Genomic DNA, 17,596 nt, shown 5'->3' on the forward strand with positions numbered 1-17,596 from the left:
ACCCATATACAACTTTTGATCAACTGATGAACCAGGTTCATCAATATCTAATTTAGTGGCAGTTGCAATGGGTGTGTCTATTTCTTTAAAATCCTCCATTTTAAACTTTTTGATTAGCTCTTTTGTATACTTCTGCTGATGGATCATGGTTCCATTTGGACTTTGTTTGATCTGCAAGCCTAAAAAGAAGTTAAGCTCACCCATCATGCTCATTCAAACTCACTCCCCATTAGTTTTGCAAAGTCCTTACTCAGTCTATCAGTGGTAGCCCCAAATATGATGTCATCCACATATATTTGCACAACAAGGAGATCTTTAGCTTTTTCCCTTAAAAATAAGGTACTGTCAATTTTACCTCTTTTGTAACCATGCTCCAGTAGGAATTTGGATAGTCGTTCATACCAAGCTCTTGGGGCCTGCTTGAGCCCATAGAGAGCCTTGTCTAACTTGTACACATGCTCAGGACATTCCTTGCTCTCAAACCCTGGAGGTTGTTTCATAAACACTTCTTCCTTTAGGTAGCCATTCAGGAAGGCACTTTTGACATCCATCTGATGAAGAGTGAATTCCATGTGTGCTACAAAGGCTATGAGGAGTTTGATTGCCTCTAGTCTTGCAACTGGAGCAAATGTCTCATCATAGTCTATGCCCTTCTCTTGGATGTATCCTTGTACCACCAGTCTTGCTTTGTTTCTTGTAACTATTCCATCTTCATCAAGTTTGTTTCTGAAGACCTATTTTGTACCAATGACTGATCTGTCCTTGGGTCTTAGAACTAGATGTCAAACTTGACTTCTTTCAAATTGGTTGAGTTCATCCTGCATTGCATTCACCCAATCTGCATCCTGCAAAGCCTCAGCAACATTTTTAGGTTCAATAAGAGATAGGAAAGCATCAAAAGCACAGAGATTCTTTAGTTGTGATCTAGTTTTGACTCTAGATGTTGGATCAGTAATAATATTCTCAATGGGATGAGAACTTTGATACTTGTGAGGTTTCACAACCAACTGGTTTCTGCTAGATGTCTCTCCCATGTTCTGTAGCTGAGGAACAGGTTCATGAACAGGTTCCTCTAGGGGGTTTGATTCGATTTCTCCTTGATTAGTTCCCCCTATCAGGTTGCCCTGATTTGAAGGACCTATTCCATCACATGTTCCTTCTTTTGATGCCACTTTGACTTGTGCTGGGGATTCAGTCAATTCCTTTACCAATCTAATGGCTTCATCTTCATGTTCCTATCTCTCAGAAAGAATGTTAGTTTGATCAAATACTACATGTACACTTTCTTCTACACATAGAGTTCTTTTATTAAACACTTTATATGCTTTGCTATGTGAAGAATATCCCAAGAACACTCCCTCATCACTTCTGGGATCAAACTTACCTAGGGAGTCTTTTCCATTATTGTGCACATAGCACTTGCAACCAAATGCCCTAAGATGGGATATGTTTGGTTTTATCCCTTTAAGTCACTCATAGGGAGTTTTCTCTACCAGAGGTCTGGTCATGCATCTATTGATTATGTAACATGCAGTGTTTACAGCCTCTGCCCAGAAGCTGTGGGGCAATTTACTAAAAAGCAGCATGGTTCTAGCCATGTCCTCAAGAGTTCTATTCTTCTTTTCAACTACTCCATTTTGTTGAGGGGTCTTAGGGGCAGAGAAATTATGATCTATACCATTTTCATCACAGAATTCAGCAAACTTGAAATTTTCAAATTCAGTTCCATGATCAGACCTAATGGATGCAAGTTGATTTCCTAATTATTTCTGAGTTTTTCTAACAAATGCAATAAACATGTCAAATGCTTCATCTTTGGAGGTTAGAAATAGAACCCAGGTAAATCTAGAATAATCATCGACAAGCACCATTACATATTTCTTTCCACCTCTGCTCATGGTTCTCATTGGACCACATAGATCCATATGGACCAGTTCTAACGACTTGGTTGTACTTACCATTTTCTTGCTTTTGAAGGATGATCTTACCTGCTTCCCCCTTGCACATGCCTTACAAATTTTGTCTTCCTTGAACTTGATATTAGGTAACCCTATTACCAAGTCTTTGGAGACTAATTTGTTTAGCTGATTTAGAGTTGCATGACCAAGTCTTTTTGTGCCAGAGGAGGGGATCATTAACCAACACACTTAAGCAAGTGAGTTCATTTTCTGAGAAAGTAGACAAATCTACAATGTAAATATTGTTAACTCTTTTTCCCTGCAAAACAATCTTGTCAGTGGTAAGGTTAATCACAAAGCATTTGGTAGAGGTAAAAGCTACAAGATTACCTCTGTCACACAATTGTGATACACTTATTAGGCTATATTTCAAGCCATCTATCAGGTAGACATTCTCTATGGAATGAAAATCTGTTTTGCCTACCTTTCCAACCCCAATGATCTCACTTTTCTTTCCATTACCAAAGGAGACATTATCTCCTTTTAAGTCCTCAAGTGAAAGGAACTGGTCCTTATTCCCAGTCATATATTTTGAGCAGCCACTATCCATATACCATATTTGGCTCCTCCCTTTCACTTGGACCTGCAAAAAGAAATCAGGGGTTAGTCTTAGGAACCCAAACTAGTTTGGGTCCTTTTATATAGGCAAAAGGATGAATCAAATTCCTGCTTGCTTACCCAGGCAGCTTGTTTTTCTCTTGAACAAAGACTTTGTTCTTTTGACTGGCCTTCTTTTTTTGCATTACATTTATTTTTGTAATGACCAGTCTTGCCACAGTGTGTGCAGATTTTATTTTCAGGAAGAGTCAGGTACTTGCTTTTAGGGTCCCATTTTGGAGCTTGAGTCTCATAGCCAAGTCCTCTTTTGTTGCTACTGTGATGCTCTTGCAGCCAAGAGAGTGCATCAGAAGCCTTGTTCCACTTGCAAGTTCTGTCTAGTTCATGTTTCACCTTTCCTAGATCTTCCTTTAGGAGTTTGATGAATTCATCTTTCTTATACAATTCATCTTTCATTTTTCCCAAATTTTCTTCTAGAGTGTGATATGTGTGATCAGCTTTCTTCTTTCCTGTTCCTAGTTTCAGTTTTAAGTTTTCAGACCTAAGTTCTAGGACATTGTTATCAAGTTCAAGAACCTGGTTCTTCAACTCAGCATTTGTGTTATCACTCTCATTAGCCCTAGACTCTAGACTTTTACATTTTGCTTTTAGGATCACACATTCCCTAGACAGAACTTCCTTTTCATTGTTAATTATCTCAGACTCATCAATGAAGTCTAGTAATAGCTACAAACAACTACTTTAGCTAATAAAATCAAAGCTAATACAAGAAAATAAAAAAAGGCCCAAAAATCCTCCCCAGTCCCACATCTCGGAATCAGGTAAAATTTATCAAATAAGAACACCCATTCACTCACGAGATCCCTCATGCAAAAATCATCCAAATCGGACGCCTAAATCCCTCTCAAATCTCATATTTTTGGTTGGGAACTTTTCCCCAAATTTCCCAACTTCCTTACTCAAATTCACTAATTTAATGAAGAAAACAACTATGGAGCCTCTAAAAAGTACTGAAAACACTGACTGTAACAAAAAAATACCGAAGACTGTAAGGTAATGAAAATGCCCCGAAAGAACTGGGATCACCAAATAGCTGGTACGAGAATCCTAGCGCTCGGAATCATCAACCTGTAAATCATTACCTGCATTGTGAAATGCAGGCCCCGGGCAAAAGGGACGTCAGTACATTTGAATTGTACTGGTATGTAAAGCAACTGAAAGAAAGAATTATAAATGCTGAAACTGAAATTAAGCTGATAACTGAGATTTGATAATTGATAACTGAAATGATAACTATTGAAACTGAAACTGAAATGATAACTGATAACTGAACTGATATCTGATAGCTGAACTGGTAACTGATAACTGATAGCTGAACTGATAACTGATAACTAAACTGATAACTGGCAACTAAAATGGTAACTAATAATTGAACTGAACAAAGGAAGTAAGGATATGAATACTCCCTCTCCTGAATGATGAACAGCCTGTTTATATGTGCACAAACTGCGGCCTCGGGCCCAAGTATACGTATACATAACTGCGACCTCAGGTCCAAAATGCATAAAGCATAAACTGCGGCCTCAGGCCCAAAGATGCATAAATCATAAACTGCAGCCTCAGGCCCAAAGATGCATAAAGCATTGACTGCGGCCTCAGGCCCAAATACAGGTGTTCATCATTCAGGGATTTTAAAATTAGGAACTGAGAATCATACTGCAATACATAATAGTGAAATACTGAATCACGCTGAGTTACATGATACTGGAATACTGGGTCATACTGAGTACATAATACTAGAATACTGAATCATACTGAGCTACATAATACTGGAATACTGAATAGGACTAGAATGAGATATGTATTCTTGAACTGATTATGAACACCGAAACTTCAACTGTTTATGACATGTTGAGTAAGCCATACTGAGACTTAGGGACATCAAACCCAAGTCTATATTGAATACGAACTGAGCTCACAGCGTTCGGAATGAAAGTCATGAACGAGTTATGAAGCTAGAGAATAGAAGCTCTACAACTATTCAAGGAACTAGGCTTAACTATATTTCTGAGGCAATTGATACGTCGTAAAAGAAACGTAGTGTAGGGAGGATCATTAACATTCCCAAACATAAAGAGTTAGCCTAACATACCTCAATGTCTCCCCTTAGTGATACTACAATGATCCACAACACTAAGAACCTTCAATCTACAATAGCAATATCCAATGGAACCAATATTAGTAACAAATTCCATAACTTAAGCCATTTAGGCATATTATCAAACACCTTGTAGGCATAAACCTCTACATCTCATCACCATATAATTAGTTCATCTAATTACCACCATTCATCAACAATTTATCCTACCATCATGATTAACCAATTTATAACTTTCAACATCACGTATATGACCATCCATTCACACCCAACCAACAAATCCTATCAAATAATCACCCTTAAATCCCTACCATGATCATGTATTTAAATTGGAAATTTATGGCTTCCAATCACCATACCATAAGTTGTAATACTTGATTTATACTCATGAGTCCATAATAACACCATATATGTAAGTCTAAGGGTGTAGGATTACCTCTTGTAGACCAAATCTTGAAAGACAACTTTTGGGGTGTTCTTGAGATTTTGAAGAAATCCTATGAAACCCAATCAAAATCATGTTGTAACTAGTGATTGAGAAGTGAAATCACCATGAAAACACACTTAAAAACTCACCTTAGGTGTGCAATTGGATGCCTTCGTCGAGTTGGGGTGTAGAGGAAACCCTAAGCTTGAGAAGTGATTCAATTTCTATTATTTCCGGCCTTTAAAGTATTTAAAACCTTCCAGACGCGCGAGTTCGCGCGCTTGTTCGCGCGCGAGGCAGAATACTCAGCAAAAACGCGCGACTTCGCGCTAGTGACACCTGCCCAGTAAAATGGTCATAACTTTCTGTATACACCTCAAAATGACAAACGGTTTGTTGCGTTGGAAACTAGACTCAAAGGGCTTTAATTTGATAGGTTATGCATCACACAAATCGTTGTAGAACCGGAGATATGATCGTTCAAAGTGAGGTCATGTGCGTATTCATTCACAACTTTAGTCCATTTTGAAATTTTCCAACTTGGCTTAGACTTAGGCCTCTCCTTAGACCCCAATTCACCTCTAACATAACTTATACACTTATTAACATAACCACTCAATTACCATCACGCTAATACTCGTTTAATGCATCCACAACCAATTCAAATTATGGGGTATTACATAAATAGTCCTTGTCCGTACACAGCTGATTCATATTTACGGAGTATTACATTACCCATACTCATCTTGATAGGGCTTCACATGTCTAAAAGATCACATTAATAGTCATCTAACCCATCCACAACTAATCCGGATTTATGGGGTGTTACACATATCTTTTGATTGCAAACTTTTACTAACTGAATTAACAACAAACAACATATCATACCGAATAGTCATACCCAATAAAAACTCAAAATTTTGAAGCTTGTATGTCGCTAAACAATTAGCTTCACTTATAGTTTTTGGATCCTCACTAGCTTCTACTAATTTCAATAAAGCATCTCTTATTTGTGGAGTTTGAAATCTTATCACTTTAATACTTTCAATACGACTTTCCCAACGTGTTTGTGACAATGATTTAAGAGTTAGGCTGGGTATACTATCTTTTAAAACTTTCCCTCGCTTAGTAGAAGAAGAAAAAAGTGAATATATATGGTGTACCACTCCAAAGAATGATATAGTTTTTGTACAAGAATTAGCCATATCACAAAGTACCAAATTTAAATTGTGACAACCACATGGTGTATAGAATGATCTAGAATTTATATCGAGAAATCTTTTTTGCACACCTTGGTGTTTACCCTTCAATTTGGATCCGTTATTATATCCTTGTCCTCTTAAATTATCAATATCAAGTCCAATATTTTCTATCTCATTTATAATAACTTCAAAAGGACCTTTTCCACTTGTATCATCCACTTTTAAAAATTCTAAAAAGTATTTAGTAATTTTTATTGGAGTTGCTAAAATATCAACACTCCGCAATATAAAAGACATATGTTCTTGATGACTTATATCTGGAGTGCAATCAAGTATGATTGAGAAATACTTTGTTTCTTTGATTTTCTGAATAATTTTATTTCTAATTTCACTTGCTAACAAATTTATCAATTCATTCTGTATATTATGTCCAAGGTAATGATTATGAATTTCATCATGCTTAATACATCGAACATGTTCTTGTGTGATTGGATCAAATTCCGCAATCATTTCAATTAGATTTAAAAAATTTCCATTATTTTCTTGGTATATCTTTTCATTTCTCCCCCTAAATGCCAAATTATTTTTTCCAAGCGTTTTTATCACAGTAATGATTCTTGTCAATACATTTTTCCAGTGCTCTCTATCTCTACTAATTTGTTCTTGAACATCTTTATCTATTTTTTTTTATTTTTGTGCAATCTTATTTCTAAATCAATCCATGCACTCATATTAATAATATGCTCATTCATAGTTTCATGAGCTTTGAGTTTAGTACTAAGATTTCTCCAATCTCTTGTTCCTTCAGTAGCTAGTTTACTGCTACAAGCACTGCAAGTTGTAGTAAATAACTTGCAACAAAAATAAAATACTTTATCCAAGTCTTTCGAATAAACTAACCATGTCCTTTTATGTCTTTCCCCGTTTGCTAACTTTTGGATATAATGTGTAGCAGAAAAATGTCTTAGGAATTTATCCTTGGGAAAATCTATTTCTGTAATTCTAATTGGTTATTTTCTACTAATAAATCTCTCAACTTTGTATCTACATTAGTCCATTGTCTAGGATCATATATGTTTATAGGAGTGCAAGTATTCAATTCATTTAAAAGTTCTTGATTTTTTTGAGGATCTATGTTAGATTTCTCACTAGCTTCTTCTTTTTCTTGGATTTTATTATCATCTAACTCAACTAGATTAGTAACTAGTTCATTCAAAGAACATTCTCCCATATTTTCTAGTTTAAAATTTTTATTACTTGATAAAAATTTATCAAGTGCTCCTTTTTGGGATTGTATTAAAGTTTCAATTCTTATTTTTTATTTTTTTGAAGTTTTGCATAACCGGAATCATATTTTCTAGTAGACATATTTTATATTTATACTCTAGTAAATAACAAAAACTACAATATATCTATGAAGTAAAAATATAAAATGACAGAATTTAGATTTAAAAAAATAGCAAAAGGTTAGAATAATAGAACCTGATTCAATTGATAAATTGACCCCCAAATAACTTTTTAATGCTTTTGTGCTTCAAAACCTGGAAAAAAATACACAATTTTGTATATTCAGTCCTCTTCAATCGAAAAATATACAATTTTATATATACAATACTCTTCGACCAGCTCTTGCCATCAAAATAGATTTCTAAACGGAATTAAAATTTTAACTCTAAACTATAATAAGTAGCATAAAAAATATTTATACTTACCAACTTTGTATTTTATTCCACAAAGAATAATCACAAGATTCTTGTGGTTCTTTTGACAGGAAGGAGTAAGAAACTAAGAATTATCATAAAACTTTTTAGAAATGAACATAGAAAAGAATCAAAGAAGAAGGCAGAGGCGGCTAAAGAAGGCAAGGTAGGGTATAAACTTTGTGAATAAATATAAAGAAAGAAAAAAAAGAGAAAGTCACTCCCAAAAAGGCAAAAAAGCAACCATTCATATCCCCGACATCCAGACATTAAATACTTAAATTTTTTAAAAGAAAAATAAATACATAAACCTAAAAATACTAAAAAATGGGGCCTTCAAATTTAGGGGGCCTAAAGCCCTTGCCTTACCTGCCTTGGGCTTCAGCCGCCTCTAACCTCCTCTGACGCCCTGGAGCGTTGACAATATAAATAGGGGGTGTAATATCGAATAAACTGGGATATACCTAAGCTCTGATACCAAGTTTAAAAAAGAGTACATTGAGCCTAACTAGGAGTGTTCAAAACCGAACCGAAACCGAAAACCGAACCGAAAACGAAGCTTAATGGCTTATTGGTATCGGTTTAATGGACGGGGAACGGATTAAATTTTTTTCATTAACGACTTAACAGTTTGGGGGCAGATTATTCAATTTTCTTAACGGATAATCTGTTAATCCGTTAAGTATATATATATTGTGATGACTCAAAATGTCATCTTTAAATTAAATAATCATCTCAGTATTTTTAAGACGTTGAAAAGCGGTATCAATAATTTCTCGACTTGCGTGCACAGTCCGTATAATTTTCTGGAAGGTTTTTGTATGAAAAATGGATTAAATTATGAATTAGAGCTTTAAAACTCAACTGAGTTGACTTCGGTCAACATTTTGAGCAAACGAATCCGAATTCAAGTTTTGACCATTCCGGTAGTTTTGTATGGTGATTTGGGACTTGGTCATATGCCCGAAATCGAATTCGGAGGTCCCTAACTCAAATAATCGCCATTTAACGGAATCTAGAAATCTAAGGCTAAAGATTTCTTAAGTTTGACTGGAGATTTGACTTTTGAACAAACGATCTCGGAATGGAGATTTGATGATGTCAATAGCTTCATATGATGATTTCGGACTTGAAAGTCTGTAGGACAATTCTACACATTTTGGCGAAAGCTGGAAAAATATAAGATTTTGGAAAAGAACGACCAAAGGGTGAATTTTTGATAACGAGGTCAGATTTCGATTCCGAAAATGGGAATAGCTCCCTTACGTCAAATATGAAATTCTGTGAAAATTTGCTGAGTTTTGATATTAAAATGAATAAATTTTACTTCGGTCAACATTTTGGATAAACGGACCCGGACCCGTGATTTAACGGTCCCGGGAGGTCCGTCAGAAATATGGGACTTGGGCGTATGCCCGGAATCGAATTCCGAGGTCCTAGGCCCGAGAAATGAATTTTTGAGTAAAATTATTTTCTGAAAATGTTTAAGGAAAATGAAAATGAAATTTGATTAGAAAGTGATGATATCGGGCCCGTATTTTGGTTCCGGCGCCGGTATAGGTCTTATATATGGTTTAAGCACTTTCTGTAAAGTTAGGTTGAAAACGGACGTCGTTTGACGTGTTTCGGACTCAAAATGGAAAATTTGATGTTTTATGAAATTTGAAAGAATTCTTGGATTTTAAAGCTTAATTCATGGTCTATGACGTTATTTTGGCGATTTGATCGCACGGTTAAGTTCGTAGGATGTTGTTGAGTTAGTGTATGTGTTTGGTTAGGAGCCCCGAGGGCTCAGGAGTGTTTCGGACTTAGGGAAAATTGCAAAACAGTACCGTGTACAGTACCCCGTGAACAATACTGTGTACAGTACCCCATGAACAGTACTGTGTACAGTACCCCATGAACAGTACCGTGTACAATACCCCGTGAACAGTCGTGAACAGTACCGAACGCGTGAGCAGTGCCCACGACATTTTCTGGACAGATTTTTAAGCTCTGAAAATGGGACTCGTCCCATTTTCCATTTTTAGCAAATTGGAGCTCGGGGAGAGGCGATTTTCGGGATATTTTCAGATAAAACAACGGGGTAAGTGTTCTTAACTTAATTTTTGTTAGATTACCCGAATCTATTACTAGTTTTGGCATTTAATTGGTGATTTTAGTTGGAAAAATCTTGAAAACCCTCTTAGTTTAATTTGAAGATTTGGGGGTCGAGTTGTTATCGGAATTGGATAAAATTGGTATGGTTGAACTCGTATCGGAATGTGTTCAGATTTCGTAAGTTTTTTCGGGATTCGAAATGTGGATCCCACTACTGAATATTAAAATGAATTTCCGATTTTATCCGAAAAATTAGTAAATTCTTATGCAATTCATTCCTACGATCCGTGTTGAGTATTTCGAATTATTTGTGAATAGATTTGAAGCCTTTGGAGACAAATTCAAAAGGGAAAGTTGTGGTCGAGTAATTGATTGAAATTGCAAAGCGAGGTAAGTGCTTGGTTTAACCTTGACTTGAGGGAATAGGAATCTCCAACTTAATTATTATGTGAAATTTCATGTGTGTGGTGTATAGGTGAGGTGACGAGTATCTATGCACCATCAAATTTTCTGCTTACATGATCCTTTCCCCATTTCCAATATAATTGCTTCATATTTTAATTGTTTCATGTTCATTGTTGTTTCTATGATTACTTGGCTTGTTAATTTGTTGTTAAGCCTTGTTACAATTTTTTTTTGTTTTCCTTGGTTTTATTACTGTACATAAAGAGTGAGTGCGTTGACATTGTTTTACGATATATATATATACCTGATGGTTTCATTTTGAGATACTATTGATGAGTTTATGAGAAGTACGGTTTTCTGTTTACATTTGTTGAGATAAAAGTGTTGTGAAAGGCTTGGCCTGAATTGTGAAAGTTTTAATAAATTAAATAAATGATAGTGATAAGGGTGGACAGATGAAATAAATGATAGTGATAAGGGTGGACAGGTGAAATAAATGATAGTGACAAGAGTGGACAGGTGAAATAAATGATAGCGATAAGGGTGGATGGGTGAAATAAATGATAGAGATAAGGGTGGACAGGTGGTGTAAGCACGTGATTTTTACCCTATGAAAGAATTACTCCCAAAAATTCAAAATAAAACGATTTTTCCTTGGTGTGCAATTTTTGAATTTTTTTTTGGTATTTTTGTATAATTATTTGTATTTTTTGTCTGTGCATGTTTATTTGTTTAAAAAATATAAAAAAATAAAATATGTCACATATTCGTTTAGTACTTATTTAAGTTTGTTTTAAAAATGAGAAAATTATAAAAAAAAAATAATGTACGTTGCATTTTAGCATTTAACGTATAATTTTGCGATTTTATCGTTAATTGCTATTTAAATATGCGATAATATTTATTTGGAATTAATTAGTATTTCTTGATAAGTTAATTTAGTTTATAACTTAATTTAGAATTTTAGTTTTATTAATTAGAAAGTAGAAGAAAATAGAGCAAAAAATATGAAGAAAATCGGAATTGGGCCTCTTCTTCAAATTCAAGCCACATACCCAAAAAATACCCAACCTTCCCCATGACCCGGTCCATCTCGACACGGGTCGACCCGGTCCGCTCCATAACCCAAAGACCCAACACCCCCTATCTTACATTTTCACAAAAAAAAAAACTAAAAAACCCTAAAAACCAAAACCTAAAACACTACCCATCTGCCCCCCCTCCTCTCTTTCCTTCTTCTTCCTCAAGCTCCAAGAAAGCCATCAATGGCTACCCTCTTCACCATCTCCACGCACGCACACACCCCCACAGCAACACACACACAGCAACTCACACACACAGTGCACGCAGCAGCCGTTCATGGCTGCTGCTTCTTCTTCGCCGTCGTCCCAAACGACCTTGCTGCTGCGTCATCCATGGCTTCCCCGCTGCTTCATCTTCTTCGTCGACCACCATAAACGACCAGCCATGTCCGCCTATTGCAGCAGCACCCCACTGCTTCATCTTCTTCGTCGCACCATGAACACCCAACTCCAAACGACCATCGTCGTCATGCCCAAACCACCACAACTGCTTCCCGCCGCGTCCAGCTACGACGAGCAGCCATGGCTGCTCCAGCAGTGATGCTGCTGCTGCAATCTTCTTCTCAATAAGCTGCTGCTCCTGTGCTGCTACTGTTTCAGCAGCGTGGCAGCAGCATGCTACTGTTGCTTCAGCTCTCGTCGTCGCCAAACACCCCTCCAGCGAAGCTTCGTCCATTGTTTAAGTTTCCGGGCAAATTCGAGTGATTTTGGTGCGATAATCATTTCCGGACAGATTTGTTTTCATTCAAGTTCATCGTCGCTTCGATCTGGTTAGTAGGTTCGAGTTTCATGTTTTCCGTATTTTGTTTTGATATTTTCGGATTTAAAATCGGTAAATGTTCGATTCTTGTTTTGTTCATGTATATCGCTGAATTAACTTTCTAGTTTGTTCATATGTTTTGTTGAATTAATTCATGTGTTTGTTCACGTATTTTGTTGATTGAATTAATTGTTTTTTCAGTTTGTTTCATGTGTTTTTATTTATTTTTGTAAAAGAAATTGTTAGTTTAATTTTAATGTTGTTAGATTCAAAAAGAAAATTGCTAGTTTAATTTTAATGTTGTTAGATTCAAAAAGAAATTGTTAGTTTAATTTTAATGTGGTTAGATTCAAGTTGAAATTCAATCAATTATTTCTTCTTCGGTTTATTTTTATTTGTTTAAAAGAATTTAGTTGTAATATAGAAATATGTTAGTTTAATCACTTAAATCGTCCATTTTTGTTTGTTTAATTTAGATTTAATTCGTGTTAATTGTTTGTTTGAAGTTCGTTTTAATTTAATGTGAGTTTATGTGTTGGTTTGTAAATTTTTGATTTAGTTTGAATCATACATCTTTGTTGTAACATTGTTGGATTTAATTTGAAGATCAATTGATTATTTGAGTTTAGTAATTTGAATCTGTTCATTTATTTTGTTTAAGTTTAAGTTGAATTTGAGCTCAATGATTTGAATATATTTGTTTGTTATTGTGTTGAATCTGAAAATAGGTTTGTTGTTAAAAAATATTGTTCAATCAAAATAATTCCAGTGGTTTCTTTGTTGTTCATCATTTAGTTTGAGTTGTTCCTAAAATCTGATTAGGAATTGGTTATAGATGCTATATTTTGGTTAGAATTGATTAGTTGAACTTGTTATAGCTGACGGGGTAGATTGGTAAATTACAATATTTTCAGGGTAAATTGGTAATTTCAGTAAGGTCGGAGGGGTATTTTTGGAATTAAACATTTGAACAATTGTTTAATATAATGGGGGACAAGACATAAATTACTGGGGAATAATGTAATTTTTTATGTTAAGCATGGGGGACAAGATGTAATGGGGTGGGGTTGATATATTTGTTTAATGTAGTGGGGGACAAAACATTAGGTAGTGTGATTAAAAGGGGGATGAGTGGGAAGATAGTAGGTTTGGTAGAAGAAAGTGGTTGTTTTATTAATTGATTAAAGGGTTTGGGATGAGAGATAAATAAAGGACTTGAATCAGATTTTAAGGGGGGCAGAATAAAAAGGGGGGAGAATACAGAAGAAAATTTTAAGAGAGGAAATTCCGAAAAATACTAAGACTTCAGAAAATAAAAAGAAAAACATTCTGAAAATTCAAAAGAAGAATAGTATACACCTGATATACAATCCAAATATTCTGATATACGGATTCAGAAATTAAGGGTTAAACACTAACTAGTCTTTCAAAATCTGAAAAGATTCCCTTTGCTTCTGTCCGTTGATTGTTGTTGGTGTTTCTGGATTTTTGTCTTGATTTTAAAATTTGTCACTAAGTTTCTCGTTGCTGGTTGTTACTGGTTGCTGGGGTTGCTGTTGTTGTATGCTACTGAATTTCTGCTGATCTCCCTTTTCTTTTGCTTCCAATATCAGGTACACAACTGACACGCTGATTATTGTAAACTGAAACAGGAAGCATGAATACGAAAATGAAGAGTTGAAGTTCTAAATTTATTTTAATTATATTCTGAATTTTATTTGTATATATAAATTATTTAGCTTACAAAAATTAGAATAATGTAGCTATTTAATATATATAGTGGAACATCTGACGATAGCTTAACGGATGAACTATCTATATATATTGCTTAAAAATAAATAAATGGTGTAGTAACTCCGTCCAGAGATTAAATCAAACGAATAGACCATTTCGGAACTTGTAGGTATATTGTTTAGTTAAATAATATTGGTTAATTTCAGCATGTAAATGGTTTAGGATTAAAATTAGATTGCTAAGTTTGTTTTTTAATTTGACAAACTGAGAACATGCCTAGTATAATGTAACTAGGTAGTAACATGTGAATAAGACGGCCCAAGTCTAGTTTTATGCCATACACGTTGGGCCTGGGCCCGCATTGGCAACGGACTGCCCTACTTGCATCATTTTCAGAATTTATGAATCATATTCGAAACCCAACTATAACAACTCAAGCATGTAAATAAATTAAGACATTTTCTCTTTCATTTTGTAGAGACAATTTTAATAGAAAAAATGTAGGCACTTTAGGATTATCCTTTTAAAAATAAATGAGATGAGCCTCGCCTAATAAAACGCACAAATTGCGGGGCCCTCAATAAATGTTTAATTAAAATTACTTAGACTTCGGGATGAGCCGTTTAGTAAAATTCCACGGCCTTACCCAGAAATAATAATACGCTAATCGCTTTAGGCGCGCATTTTAATAATCTTACCTTCTTAAACTCGGGTGTGCATTTCATGCGACCCAAATCCAAATCCCAAAACATTGAATAAAAAATGTGTTCCGGATTGCGGGTGCATTTCATGTGACGCAATCCAAAGACATGTTTAAAACGATGTTCACATTCTTTTGAAATATAATAATAAAAGCGGTAAAGAATTTAAACTTGCACATGAGCTCATAATTGTATAAAATCAGATAAATAAGTCGAATATGACAATTGAGCGACCGTGCTAGAACCACGGAACTCGGGAATGCCTAACACCTTCTCTCGGGTTAACAGAATTCCTTATCCGGATTTCTGGTTCGCAGACTGTAATACAGAGTCATTCGTTTCCTCGATTCGGGATTAAAATTGGTGACTTGGGACACCCTAAATCTCCCAAGTGGCGACTCTGAAATAAATAAACAAATCCCGTTTCGATTGTCCTTTAATTGGAAAAAACTCCTTGTACCCTCGCGGGGGCGGAAAAAGGAGGTGCGACAGGTGGGATCGGGTTGCACGCCGCAACAAAACAGTGATAAGGGAGGACATTTATGTTTTACTGATTATTAATACAAGATTTGGAAAAAAAATTATTGTTTTACTGTACTGTTTCTCATACTCTACACATATTGTTATTTTAATGTGAAGATTGGAAATTTAGAGATTTGTGTGAGATGTTGGTTACAGTTGAGGCCTGGAATAGGCGACTGAGCTATTTTATTTAATGTTACAGTTTATCTTTGTTGTTGGTGTAGAATTGTTTTATTGCTTTATTATATATAATGTTGCAGGTTAAGTTACACTACCTCGCCTTAGCCTCGTTGTAAGCACGTGATTTTTGACCCTCCCTGAGATTTTTCACATTTTTAGCGTGAATATGTGAAATTGGGTCTAATATAGCCATTTTAACTATTTTCACTTTATTTCATTGCAAAAAGAAAAATCACAAAACTACATATATGACTTTTAGTTTATGCATTCCTCATAAACGTGGAAAAAAAAATACAAAATACAAAAATTGTACTTTATTTTGGTACTTTATATAAATTCAAAAATTACTAAAATATATAGTTCTATTAATGTTTGCAGTCATTATAATTTTGAAAAATACAAAAATTGTACTTTATTTTGGTACTTTATATAAATTCGAAAATTACAAAAAATATATATAATTCTATTAATGTTTTGTAGTCGTTTTAATACAAAAAATATTATTTTATATTTTGTCTTTATTAAAAAACGAAAATTACAAAAAAATAGTTTTATTAATATTTTATAGTCATTTTTACTTTGAAAAATACAAAAAATATTACTTCATATTTTACCTTAATATTTACGAAAATTACAAAAATAGTTTTATTAATATTTTGTAGCTATTTTAAATCCTTAAAAATATTTAAAAAGATATAGTTTTGTTAAATACTAGTCTTATTTTTGGTAGTTATTTTGCTTACATAGGACTAGTTAAGCAACGTGTTCCTATTTCTCGGGTCTGGGCAAAAGAATAATATTCGGGTTCAAACTACCCGGTTTTAGGCCTAATTTTCGGACCTAGCCCATAATAAACCGTGTCCAGGACACGTGGGGAACCCCACCACGCGTGGGGGACATATGCCTTGAACCCCACCACGCGTGGGGCTCATTTTTTTCTGGTCAAAACACTACAAAACACGGACAAAGGCAAAGCATAGAGGAGGACTTGGAAAATTTAAAAAGAAGAAACTATTGTTCCTCTTTCTTCTTAAAAACGAAGAAAGAAAGGAAACCTACTGAAAAAAAAGAGAAAAACCAACGACGCCAGCACCCCCACGCACCCGCCACCACCATTGTTGCCGTTGTGAGCTCCCTCCGTCGACCAAACACCACCCCATCACCACCGTCCGACACCACCAACGAACACACCCAAACGACACCGACCAAAACCACCATTGACACCTCAAAACCACTTCCAAAACCTACCCAGCTGACCCCTCCCCGTCACTGTCACCCCAGCACCTCGACACCGTCCAAACCCACCTGCTCCAACAGACCCTCCCGTCGAACCCTCTCGTAACTGACCCTCCATCGTCGACCCTCCATCTTCACCACCCAAACTTCCAGTAAACCACCAAACGAACGCCATAACCACCACCCCCCACGTCCAAACACCTACTGAGACCAGCCTTTCCACCGTCCGAACCCCAGCAGCACCCATCGACCACCCGTCAAGCAGCAGCCATCGCTGCTGCGTCGTCCAACCACCCCCCGTCGCCAACTGCCCAAACGACCTCTCCAACTGCAGCTTCACGTACACAGGCGTCGCGCCGGAAAAATATAGCAACAACCAGCTCCTTGACACCGTCCAAACACCACCATAACCATCGCCTTCCTCCTCCTTGAATCCGCCATTGTTGCCGTTGCGAGCTCCACAGTCGTCGACCAAACAATCCGTCAGTGAGGTCGAGTTGAGGTCGAGTTCCAGTCCAAAGCCCAAAAGCTGAGTCGAGTTCCAGTCCAAAGTCCAAAAGTTGAGTCGAGGTCCGGTTCGTCGAGTTTGTTCCGGGGTTTTCGTTGTTGTTCCTTGTTCGGTGAAGTCCGGTTCGAGTTCCGTAGGAAGCACTGTTTGTCGTTCTAGGATTGTCGAGGTTCGAAGGTTGGTGTTCTTCGTCCCTTGTTTCATTTTGTTCGTTTCGCATGTTATGATTCAAGGCAAATGAGAGTATTTGATATTGATGAATGTCGACAATGCAATCTTGTTGTTTTGTTAAAAAATGTTTATTTTTATGGATAGTTACTGTGTGTTTAAAGTGAATGGGAGAATGCATGAACGGTTTGCGAGTC

General features: G+C 35.9%; 1 long non-coding RNA gene across 1 annotated transcript; it reads left to right on the plus strand.

Annotated features, from left to right (window-relative positions):
- The first annotated feature begins 10,420 nt into the window (after positions 1-10,420).
- LOC138884168 (uncharacterized) lies at positions 10,421-14,170 on the plus strand. Its single transcript, XR_011404326.1, has 2 exons — positions 10,421-10,493; positions 13,964-14,170. It is a non-coding gene; the product is annotated as an uncharacterized lncRNA (long non-coding RNA).
- Positions 14,171-17,596: the final 3,426 nt, after the last annotated feature.

Source organism: Nicotiana sylvestris, chromosome 12 (genome assembly GCF_000393655.2).
Source record: "Nicotiana sylvestris chromosome 12, ASM39365v2, whole genome shotgun sequence".
Taxonomy (NCBI): Eukaryota; Viridiplantae; Streptophyta; class Magnoliopsida; order Solanales; family Solanaceae; genus Nicotiana; species Nicotiana sylvestris.